Raw genomic sequence first — 12,118 nt, forward strand, 5'->3', positions numbered from 1 at the left:
AGCACCTGCCTAGCTGGGGGAGAGTGATCAGAGAAACTTTCACAGAGAGGGGATATTTGAGCTGGATCTTGAAAGATGAACAGGGGTTTGCCAGGTGGAGAAAGGGGAAAGGTATATCGACAAGAGAGACCAAGAGCCCTGTGAAAGTTCTGTGACCTGGGAGAACACAGCCACTCCCATGCTTTGTGGCTAGGTGTGGCAAGAGCTCAGGGAGAGAGGGGCATGGAGTGGAGGAGATGAGGCTGGAAATGTGGCTGGAGTCAGCTCATAAAGGGCCTGTGGCTCTACAACGATGGCTTCTGGACAGCTTGGTGCAGTGGAAAAGATTTCTGGCTGTGCAGTAGTTGGAGAAAAAACCTGGGGGTTTGGAGTGTGTCAAACCTGGTTTTGAATCCAAGTTCCATTACTTACTGGCTACGTGACTGAGATCAAGTTACCCTACCTCTGAGTCCCAGCACCCACGTTTGCAAGATGGGGACACAATGCCCCCCTCCCAGGGGTGTCGTTAGGATGAAACAAGGTGAAGGGCAGACTCCTGACACAGTCACAGCACACTGCAGGCTCTCGGTGAGTGTTAGTTGCCCTTTTCCTGGACAGGCGACAGGGTGTTGTTTCCAGCAGGGCACAGTTTCAACCAGATCTCTATTTTAGAATGGTAACTCCAGTGGATTGTTCTAGGGGGGAAACGGAAGGCAGAGAGAAGACTCAGCTCTGAACTTGGAGTTTTAACAGCTTCAGTTTCGAGGGTTTACATCCTCATTATCAGGTACCAGATCCTGGGGCTACAGCCTGTGGTTCCAATACCTGAATCTCTCTTTAAGAAGACTGGGTAATGGCCTGGCTTAGTTGTCTCAATGTCCCCAGTGTGGTGAGACCAGTTTGAAGGGACACAATTGAAGCAAGCTCAACTTTATTTGGCCATAAACAAGCTGTCCCACTTCTGTTCTTCGTTTCATTTATTCATTCATTCATCTGGCAAATATTTATTGAGTGGCCACCGGTAAGTGGGCTGCATGGCTGTTGGGGATACAACATCCCCTCTCCCATCTGTGTGGTTATATATGATCAGAACTTAAGGAAACAGCAATGCCATTCCCTCCCAATGCCCACATGTTGCCGGGGCTTCCCAACGGTTAGTTTGGATGCATCCCTGGCCTTTGTGGAAGGTAATTAGCTTGTCAGAGAACATGGTCCAGTGAAGACAGCCCTGCTGGATAATCACCGTGTTGTGCCACGCTTTCTCAAACTTCATTTTCTAAGATCTTAGCCCAGAATTGTGAATCTGAGATCAGAGCTCCTGAATTCTGCCTTTCTGAGAAACAGGTTGGGAAAAGACAGATGAAAAGCAGTAACCGGCGGACCACGCTGGCTTCTCACTTCTGGTTGGACTGGAGGTGATATACCCAGAGAGTAAAGTGGATTCCTCAGTTTGACAAATCAGGGAGTATTGGCTCAAGTCAAGAGAATTGAGAGAATTAACCAAGAAAACCTCTATCAATGAGGTTAAACAACAATGCTGTCACCAAAACAGAGTGGAATCTGTGATGCCAAAACTTCCACACCTCATTAAGACACCCTCAAACACTTGCTTTCCCCTTCCCTGAATCCAGACCACTGTCTCTTCCTTTTATGGACCATTCTAAGAGCCTCCCAAAGGGTTTGCCAGCTATGGGTCTGCTGAGCCATCTGTTCTCCATGGTGTCCTTGGTCTGCTCTCTCCAGAAGGAAAGAAGGACCCCGGCTCCTCTCTGACTCCCTGACTCCCTCGGGGGGAGTGTCAGGCAGTTAGCTGGGAATCAAGGCTGCTCTTAGCTAACCCCTCCTGAGTTCCACCCACTGCGGATCTACTTGCTTCACTCAACATATATTATTCATCAGGACAGGCCTGGGGACCGATGGTTGAAACCAGCAGAAAGTTTTTTTTGTTTTTAGATGTTATATATTTATTTGTCAGAGAGAGTATGCACAAACAGGGGGAGCAGCAGGCAGAGAGAGAAGCAGACTCCCAGCCAAGCAGGGAGCCGGATGCGGGACTCGATCCCAGGACCCTGAGATCATGACCTGAGCTGAAAGCAGACACTTAACCCACTGAGCCACCCAGATGTCCTGAAGCAGAAAAGTGTAAATCTTGTTTTTCAGAGAACTGTTTCCTCCAATCAGCTATTGTGTTTTTTTCCGGCCTCACTAACAAACCCACTGGCTGTCTTTGCAGAAGCCTGGACTCGGGGTCAACTGATACGGTTCCAGCCTAGGAACAAGCAAAGCCCTGCATTCCTTACCTGAGATAAGGAGCCCAAAACCACATCTAGTTTATACCTGCTCTCAGAACTTGCCCATAGCCCCTTCCCCTTGTCCTGAGATAACCTCCTGACGTCAGGGGCTGAATCTTGCCTCTTTCTGATGCTGTCTCCACCCCAAAGTGAACATGGGATGTACGTTACATTATGTTTGCTCAATGCGCATGCTCCACCTTTTCTCATGAATAGTCATGTTTCCCCCGCCCTTTTCATCAATATGCATGTCAGCTCCTACCCTGAATTTCCCCCTTTAACCCCTCCCCCATCCTTAACCTGAAATCTCAGAGATGGTCTTTGCACGTCAGTGCGCCCTCTCCTCGGGTTGCTGGCCTCCTGAATAAAGCAGCCTTCCTTTCCAACCAGCACTTGGCGAGCAGCTGAACTCGGCTTTCCCTAACACTGCAGCTTCCTAGCTTAGAGCTGTTTTCTTTTGCATCCCCATCTCCTTCACAATCTAGCCCAGTTCTCGTTCCCGCCAGGGACTGCTTCTTGCCTCTCCCTCCGGAGAGCCGACTGCTCCCTCACCTGCGGGGTCACCTCTGTATTCCAGTGCCGCTCAATGCGTTTTCTGTGTTGTGTTATACTTGATGGGATTCTGTGTCCTGCTCGCTGGCAGGGACCTTTACACACAAGGGCCAGGACCCTGCTGTGCACAGTGCCCGGCACATGACAGATAATTGCATATGTGATTTTTTATAGTTAAATTAAGTGATGGAATGGAATGGAGGGGAACAGGTATTCTGAAATAGAAGAAGGGAAGTAAGATGGACCAAATCTGTCTCCTGGGCAAACAGTCAACACCACTTCATTGTGAGGAGCTTCCTTGTCCAAGGGGCTGGGGACACGGCCCTGAGAACAATCTAGCCTCTTCCCTCACAGAATATTGCTTAAGAAGGTGGGCCTTGGAGCCAGCCCACCTGGGTTGGAAAGCCAGGCCTGCCACTTGCTGTGTGACCTTAGACAAGTGACTGAACTTTACCACACCTTGGGTTTTCATCTCTAAGACCAGGGTAACGACAAACTTTAATCATCCAGTTTTGTCATGAGAACAAATGGAAAACTCGTTGTCTAGCACTCAGAGCAGTATCTAGCATCGTGAGCATGGGATAAATGTCAGCTCCTATTAAAGAGCTCGCAGTCAAGCAAGCTTGAAGTAGCATGAAGATCAAGAGAGTCATTACCAAGCGAACACTATTTCCTTAATAGAATCTGCATGCTGGCCTGTAGAAGGGCCCAAGATCTGTTGGTAGATGCTTTGATGAGATGCTCAAGGATGGGGCTTTGATGCTGGATGCATGATTGGAGAAGAACAGATGTGGTGGTTGAAGTGCTTTTTAGCCAGCTCTTGAGTTTTTGTGGGCTATTCAAGGCAATGCCTTGCTGGGAACACCAACAAGGAACCGGTGGTGTGTGAAGAGAAGAGGTCAGACTGTCAGCCCCCCCAGAGGAAAGAGCTTTGCCAGGCAAGTGAGTTTTCAAAGCTGAGCTTTAGATCCCCCTTTTTGTGGTGTGTGATGCAATCCTTTCCTCGGCCTTCCCACAAGGTCTTCATGGAGTCCCCTTCACGCTCACTGCTGCTGGAGTTGGCTTCCCTTATACCACCCCCCCAAACAAAATGTGGGGTCTGGGCTCAAGGTCGTTGGTGAGAGCAGTGGTGCCCCCAAGAGGCCAAGCACATCGGTACAGATAACTGCAACCCAGTGTGAGAAGTTCCATGAGGAAGGCCCTTTGGGTACACCGAGGCAAAAGAGGCAAAAGCAGCCTAGGGAGCAGCGGGAGAGGATCAGCAACTTGCAGTTTGCTGACTGTATAGTTGAACAGTAGGATAGAGTCAAGTTCTAGTGCCTTGCAGTCGCCCCTCAGGCATACCTACACTAGATAAACTAACAACACTGTATGTCTCTGGGAAGTTCCTATCACCTCCCACGTTATACCCCATCATGCTCTTTCGAGTGGGGTCAGGTAAGGAACACAGCACCTGCCCACCGAGTTGGCATGGATGTCTCCGTGTGTCTGAAATGCCAGCAAGGGCCAAAAACACAGCACTGGAAAACGTCCAGAAGCCTCCATGATATTATACACTAGTTCATGGGCCAAGCATTTGGATGCCCTAACTCCAATTTGAGTTCAGACCTCTAAACCCAATGACTTCTAGACATTGTTCAGTTTTCCCTTTTTCGGCTGATTAGCTTTGAGCACTCACCACCCACCAGGTGCCGCGCTCCGTGCTCTGCTGGCACGTGTCTGTTCATCCTCCCTGAAACCTGGTGAGTCAGTGAAATGATCAGCTCCATGCTACAGATGAGAAAATTGAGGTTGAGGGAGGTTCACTGACCAGCACAAGGTCACACAGCTTATAAGTGGCAGAGTTGGGATTTGGACCCAGCCAGGTCTCTTGGAATCTAAAACCTGAGATCTTAATAACCATGTTAATCGGCTGGGAAAGGACCAGAAATTATCCAGTTCAATCGGTTGTATACCTAGAGGGTGCAAGTTGCATTGGTAAGTGTGTGGGACCAGGACACGGCTTTTGCCTCGTCAGAGACACAACTGCTCTGCCACACTGGGCAAGTTACTAAACCTTCCTGGGCCCCAGTTTTCTTTTCCAAGGAAAGGGATGGGAGGGGAAGGGGGGGGGGGAGGAGGGGAGGGAGGGAAAGGGAGGGAGGGGAAAGAGTAAACTTCTCTGTCTTCCTCATTTGTTTTAAGGAACTACTGCAAGTAAAAGCCTAATATAAGGCGTGGAACAGAAGGAAAAGCACCACTTTGTCCTTCTAAACAGACAGCAGGCATATCCTAGTCATCTTTTATGGGGTTGCTAATTTCTGGTACATCGAGCCAAATGTGATTAACAAGGAAAAGTTTAATATAGAACCACTCCCTTTTCTGACTCACTAAAAAAAATGAGATAATCTTGAATATTGCATTAAAATAAAGAATTTAAAAGTTGAATTTGATTTTTGGCTGCTCTATGCTAAGCATTTTCATATGCATTTAATCTCCAGTAATATAGAATGAGGCTCCCAGATGGTTAAGTGATTGGCCTCAAAACACACAGCTGGTAAGTGGTGAGAATTCGAACCCAGTGCTGCCTGGTTTTACCTGTAGGCACTTTTCCACACAGCAAGGGCTTAGCACAGATCCATTTGAATATAGAAGCAAACAATTCTGTCTTCATAGGACACCCCCCCCCCAAATGAAGTCACCATAACATCCTGGGAACGCTCCCAAAACGGAAGAGCTTCCTCTGCCATGTCCAAGTCTAAAACCTTAGTAAAATCCAACCTCAGCTAAACAAATTAATCAACCTCAAAATGTATAAAGAGCCAACAGATGATAAAGATATCTAAGGTATATCACTTGCTGAGGGATAACTTTCACAGTCATGAAGTAAAGGAGGAATTAAAGTTTTTAAAAATTAAGGATTAGGCGCCGCGGTGGCTCCGTTGGTTAAGCGTCATGATCTCAGCGTCCTGGGATCATGCGCTGCGTCGAGCTCTCTGCTCAGCAGGGTGTCTGCTTCTCCCTCTCCCTCTGTACCCGTGATCTTACTCCTTCTCTCGCAAATAAATAAATAAATAAATAAAATCTTTAAAAAATGATCTCTCTTAAAAAAATTAAAATTAAAAAAATAGTAAAAATGAAGGACTATATTAAATGTGAAACTTATTTAAAACAGCGGCATGAGGGGCACCTGGGTGGCTCAGTCGGTTAAGCGTCTGCCTTCGGCTCAGGTCATGGTCCCAGGGTCCTGGGATAGAGACCCGCATCAGGCTCCCTGCTCCGCGGGGAGTCTGCTTCTCCCTCTCCTCCCTGCTCATGCTCTCTCTCACTGTGTCTCTCACTATCTCTGTCTCTCTCTCTCAAATAAATAAATAAAATCTTTTTAAAACCCCCAAACAAACAAACAAAAAAATAGTGACATGAAATTAAAAGGTAGACAACAAACTGAAAAAATATTTGTACCAAAGATGATTAAATATTGAAGCGATATATATATGATATATATATATGAAGAAGTGATATATATATGAAGAAGTAGTCAAATGTTAAAGGAAAGAGACCAAGATCTCAATAGATCAGTAACCTAAGGACACAAAGAAAAAATTTACATAGAAAAAAACAAATACTAAACACTTACCCTGGAAAACATTTTTCCTGAGTAGTAATCAAAGAATTACAGTTTAAAATAATCTTTATCATCATAATAACATGTAACAATTTTACAGTTCTTCATATTTACTAAGTACTTAACATATATAACTTCATTTAATCCTGAAAACCACCTCAGGAGACAGTGCTATTTCCATTTCATAGGTGAGGAAATTGAAGCCCCTAGAGGTTTAATAACTTGCTCAACTCAGAACAAAGTCTACTTTTGTTTAATAAGCTCACCCACTGACATGTAGATTGGGGGAAATAATTCAACAGAAGCAGAAATCTCTAGGAAGGCAGTTGTTCACCTAACTGTAATCCAGCCCAGCCCTGTCCAATATAAATGTAATGCAAACCACATATGTAATTTAAGATTTTCTAGGAAACGGGGCGCCTGGGGGGCTCAGTTGGTTGAGCGTCTGACTCTTGATTTCAGCTCAAATCGTGATCTCAGGGACGTGAGATCAAGCCCCATGTCGGGCACCACTCTGGGGATGGGGCCTGCTTGGGATTCTCTCTGCCTCTCCCTCTCCCGCTGCCCCTCCCCCCACCCCCACCCCCACACCACTCGCACATGCTCTTGCTCTCTCTCTCTCTCTCTCTCTCTCTAAAAAAATAAAAATAAGATTTTCTAGGAATCATATTAAAGATTTTTTAACATGAAATTAATGTTAATAATTTGCTTTCTTTAACACAATATATTCAATAACATAATTTTGGCATCAATAATCAATATAAACATTTACATTACTTTTTCTTATCCTAAGTCTTAGAAATCTGGTGCGTATTTGGTACTCAAATTACATCTCAGCCCAGACTAGACACATTTCAAGTGCTCAATAGTTACATGTGGCCAGGGGTTACCGATTGGATAGCATAGATCTAGAATAGCAGAATTTAGAAAATATCCATTAGTGAGGAGAATGGTTTAGAAAAGTATAGTATAGTATATCAATCTCTGGAATTGTATGAAGTCACTGCCAACAGTAATAATAAAAGCCACATAGAAATATATAAAATGCTTGTGCTTTGTTAAGTATAAAAAAAATCTAAGAATACAAAATATTAGGTTAGTAGATATTTAAAATGTGTCTAAATGCAGACCACAAATGAAAGAGAATGTGCCAGGGCACCTGGGTGGCTCAGTAATTAAGCGTCTGCCTTTGGTTCAGGTCATAGTCCCAGGGTCCTGGGATTGAGCCCCGCAACGGGCTCCCTGTTCAGCGGGAAGCCTGCTTCTCCCTCTCCCACTCCCCCCTGCTGTGTTCCCTCTCTCGCTCTGTCTCTCTCTGTCAAATAAATAAATAAAATCTTAAAAAAAAAAAGAAAGAGAATGTGCCAACATTAAAACAGTTGTGTTAGCATGCTGGGATTTAAAGGTTGGTTTCTTCATCAAATTTTCTTTTCCTTTAAATAGGCATTCAACATTTATTTCTAGTAAGAAACTTTCCTAAACAGAAAAAAGACAGGGAAGGAATCTTTCATACAAAAATACAAATATTTGGATATTTTTCATATTTTTATAAACCAGAAATCCTCATAAATTCCACATACAAGCAATCATATGGGTTTATTCTTAATAAACCCCAGTATTTTTTTGACATAGAAGTTGGATTTTGAGATTGCTAGTCTCTTTTGTTTGTTTATGTTAATGTTCATAAAAGAACTGAGTTACTTAAAAAAAAAAGGTCATTCACAAACCTTAGAATAATACATTATCGGGACAACGTGATGCATAGGACCATTGTTCACATCTAATATGTATCTCTTAATAATACATTCTTCTCTTTGACCTATGAGCTATCCTGAAAGCTGACCCAAAGCCAGGCCATTTTTCTGTGGATTTCTAGTCTTGGAAACCAATAAATAAAACCCCAGCTCCTGCAGAAAAATATAGAAATTTTGATTTCAGTTTTCTGAACAGGCCTAGCTCAGAAGTAGAGTCCGGAAAGAAATGTGTGAGTTAGATGAAGAAGGATGACTAGAATCACCAAAATGATTCCAGGATGAAATCCAGATTCATCCCGAATTCAAAAAGATTCCAGAAATGGATGGGTTGGATAAAGAATGATGACTGGAATCACAGATGGCCCTGATCCTGAACTTGGAGAGGCAGCCTCTTTGGGGGAGAGGACGAGTTTGGGGTCAGAGAAAGTTCTGGCTCTGCCTTCTATTTCCTTGGAGAACTGCGTGTTCGTTTCCAAATCTGTAAAATCAGAGGTCATAATCTCAGCCTTCTAGGTAAAGAGGTAAACAAGAGAACCCACCTCTCTAAAGATCTGTGATTCTCAGAGATCATTAATTGCAACCTCTTATTTTAGCAGCGTGGTGTAAACAGGCTCGGAACCCAGCTAGTTTGCCTTGCTGGAGTCAGGGTTCTTTGAACACAAAGCCCAGAGTCCAGGCTCTGAAATCAGAGCACTGAATTACAGTGTCAGCTCCACCAGCTTCTGACACTATGACCTTGAGCAAGTCATTTACTCTCTCTGTCTCAGTCACCACCCCTGTAAAGTAAGGCAATCATTGTGTCTAATTTAAGATTGATTGTAGTGATTAAAAAAAGTCAAACTCAGTAAGGTGTCTGGCATACTGCAAGCTCTCGGTGTTACCTGTTATTAGTAGTAATCCCTGAAACTTTCTTTGAATGCTTTCAGTGTTTGCAGACCGATTCTTATGATCAGCCTTTATTTTATCATCAGCATGTATATTTTACTCCTCAGTTGGTGGAATCTTTCCTCTACAGAGTAAATGCTAAGGAATTACATTTTGATGTTTCTAGAAAATAAAATAAGTTGAGGAAGGGGCAGGGGTGGGTAGAAGACCACCACTAGAAGGAGTATTGGCAAAATTTTATCTCTGATTTTCGGGGGCAGGCCTGTTCTGCAGTGGGAGAGGCACCCTTGAAAGGAAGGGAGGGAGGAGATCAGCGGTTCAGATGGGCTTGGAGGTGTAGTCCTAATGAGGAAGAGCTTGCACAAAGTGAGCAGGAAGGCAGTGCTGCACCCTGGTAATAACCATCATTTATTGAGCACTTACTGTATGCTAAGCCCCCTGTGCCTCATCATTATTAGTTTGTTTCTGGAAAATGGGAGTAATAATAGTACCTCCTTTACAAGAGTGGTTGTGAGCACTTTAAGAAATACTATGTATCACATATTTGAACAGCGAGTTCTTGACACAGAATATAAAGTTAGTTATTACTATTAGATGAAAATCCTCATGTTTCAGATGAGGAAGGCTAAGTAGGTAATATACTCCAAACCAGGGAGCTACTAAGTGACAGATATCATCTGTAGTCTGATTCTGAAACTCTTAACTCTGTAGAGCTCACAGCTCAAGCGGAGGCTTCCATCCTCCTGCTGGGTCCAGCTCCACCCCTCAACCTTCCAACCATGTCAGGTTGGGCTCCGCTGTCATGTGGACCTGGACTGGAGCCCTCATTCTGCCTCTTGATGACTCTGACCTGGGTAAGTCACTCCGCCCCTCTACAACTCCATTAGCTCATCTGCGAGGCGGAGGGTCTTTTATCTCATAGGGATTTTATGGGGATTCGATAAGGTTTTCCAAGCAGAGTGCTTAGCCCAGGCTTGGCACATGAAAAGCACTAAGTGGACATTAAGCTATTATCGTGAAGTGGATTCTTCACAACCAGAGCTCCACGCCGCTGGTATTTCCACGTTTAACCTTTATTCTGGAACAGTCTGTGACAAAGGTAAAGATATCGGAAACCTCGGCTTTGACAGCTCTCTCCTTCTTTGTAATATGCCATTTTCTTAATTCAGCACTGTACGAATCAACGTGGTCATCTCTTCTGGCCTCTAAATTCATTGATGGTGTCAGCCGGCAATGAAATGCCAGGGCACTGGGATCCAACCGTCCCCCTGCCGTTCGCTGGCTTTCCCTGGGTGAATGGTAACATTTTCAAATGGATAAAAATCTCCAGCCAACGTCGCTCTCCTCCTCCAGAGCAGATTTATTACAGAGTGCTTGGCATTTCCACATGCTCTGCATTTGTCAGTGTCACATTCATATGCATTCTTAGGTGTCTATACATATATAGGCATAATTTAAACCTCCAGGGAACAAAGGCTATTTTTCTAGCTTGGAGACCTTCCAAAAGATCTTTGCATTTCATCTATTTTTAAATGTTTGTGTGATTTAAAAGCATGGTAATATCAAATGATACAGAGGAGGGCTGGCTACTCAGCTTCCAGCAACTGATCACGTGCCATGCGTCGGGCACTTTTATATCCAATATTTACTTAACTGTGGGGTGGGTAGGCATTATTTTCAGTCTTCAGGGGAAGCAACTGAGGCTCCACAAGATGAGCTATTCGCTCAGAGTGGCACACACTCGAGTCACGTCCGCTGAGGATGGTGGGGGTGGGGTGCAAACCAGTCTGGTTCCATATTCCATGCTCCTGCCATTTTATCACAGCTGCCTCTCCAGAAAAACACCCACTCAAGTGTTTAAAAACGATTTCCTGAGCACCTACTGTGTGGCACTTTGCGAGGCTCTGGTGAGATAGCTGTGGGAAAAAGTAAGCACAAAGTCTTGCCTTCAGGGAGCTGACATTCGAGGGCGCAAACAGCACAGATCAGTCCTGTGACTTGGTTTCATCTTTATTGGACGACACGGAGGTGGAAGAACAAGGCAGAAAGCAACCGTGGCTGAGGGGTGGTTTCTGTTCTTCCCCAGATCACATGCGCATGGGACGCATGTACAGGGCGGCAGGCCTTTGGGGAAGGACTGAGGAGAGGGGGGTTCATGAAGCTGTGTCAGCTCCAAGAGGCCTCTGTTCCCTCCCCTGCGATATTTAGCTTGCTCCCTTTTGGGGCTTGGGTCTGGACAGCACCTGTTACTGCTCTAGAGCAGACAGAGATCACGTGGGCTGTTGAGCCAAGGGCCACAGGGTGGGCGTTTTTGGGATGGGGAGGCTAGAGAAGCAGGTGCTCAAAAAATCAATAGTGGGCACCCTGTGACCACACAGACGCCTTTCCACAAAATTCCAGAGGGGGATCAATGGGAAAATATGATTTCCCCTCCTGATGATCTTCTTTTCAAAAGCAGTATCGTCAGCTACCATTCATTCGACAATTCCTCCATGTCAGGCACCGTACTACGTTCTTTGTGGGTGTTGTTAAATTTAACTCAAAAAAAAAAAAAATAAAGAGAGAGAGAGAGAGAGAGAGAGAGAGAGAGAAGGAAAGAAATTGAGATTCAGAGAAGCTAGTGGATGGAGAAACTGAGATCTGAAGTTGAATTTGTCCAGCTCTAAAGCTTTTGTCCTGTTCCCTGATACCCAGCTGCCTCTGTGGTTCCCCACAAAGCTGTAAGGACAGTGTGGGACTCATCTGTGATTGGCTGTGCATCTTTTCTATCCTTGCCCACCACCCGGGAGCTTGTTAGAAATGCAGAGGCTCAGGCCCCAACGCAGACTTACTGAATCTGAATTTGCTTTTTAGTGAGACTCCTGGGCACATTCAAGTTTAAGAAGCACTCCTTTAGACCTCTTGCTGAAAGATATGACATAGACCCTCCGAAAGGTGGTGGAGAGATACTTCTCTCTGGCTCCTCAAACCATTATTACTAGAATTGAAATGGCTGCTCTTCAATTTAATCAAGAAGTGACAGTTTTAAAACCTGTTTGGGTGCCTCTTGAATA

At 44.8% G+C, this 12,118-nt stretch overlaps 1 long non-coding RNA gene across 2 annotated transcripts in view; it reads right to left on the minus strand.

Moving 5' to 3' along the window:
• Positions 1–12,118, minus strand: part of LOC141370894 (uncharacterized) — a 39,454-nt gene that overhangs the window by 1,162 nt on the left and 26,174 nt on the right. The window contains exon 3 of one of the 2 annotated variants that reach the window (XR_012375375.1): positions 465–674. The exons of the other annotated variant lie outside the window; for it this stretch is intronic. This is a non-coding gene — a long non-coding RNA (uncharacterized lncRNA). Of the gene's footprint in view, positions 1–464; positions 675–12,118 lie in introns of those variants that run through there. 2 annotated transcript variants of the gene reach the window in all.

This window comes from Callorhinus ursinus, unplaced genomic scaffold (genome assembly GCF_003265705.2).
Source record: "Callorhinus ursinus isolate GAN/ISIS: 27379988/994484 unplaced genomic scaffold, GSC_fseal_2.0 scaffold49, whole genome shotgun sequence".
Taxonomy (NCBI): domain Eukaryota; kingdom Metazoa; phylum Chordata; class Mammalia; order Carnivora; family Otariidae; genus Callorhinus; species Callorhinus ursinus.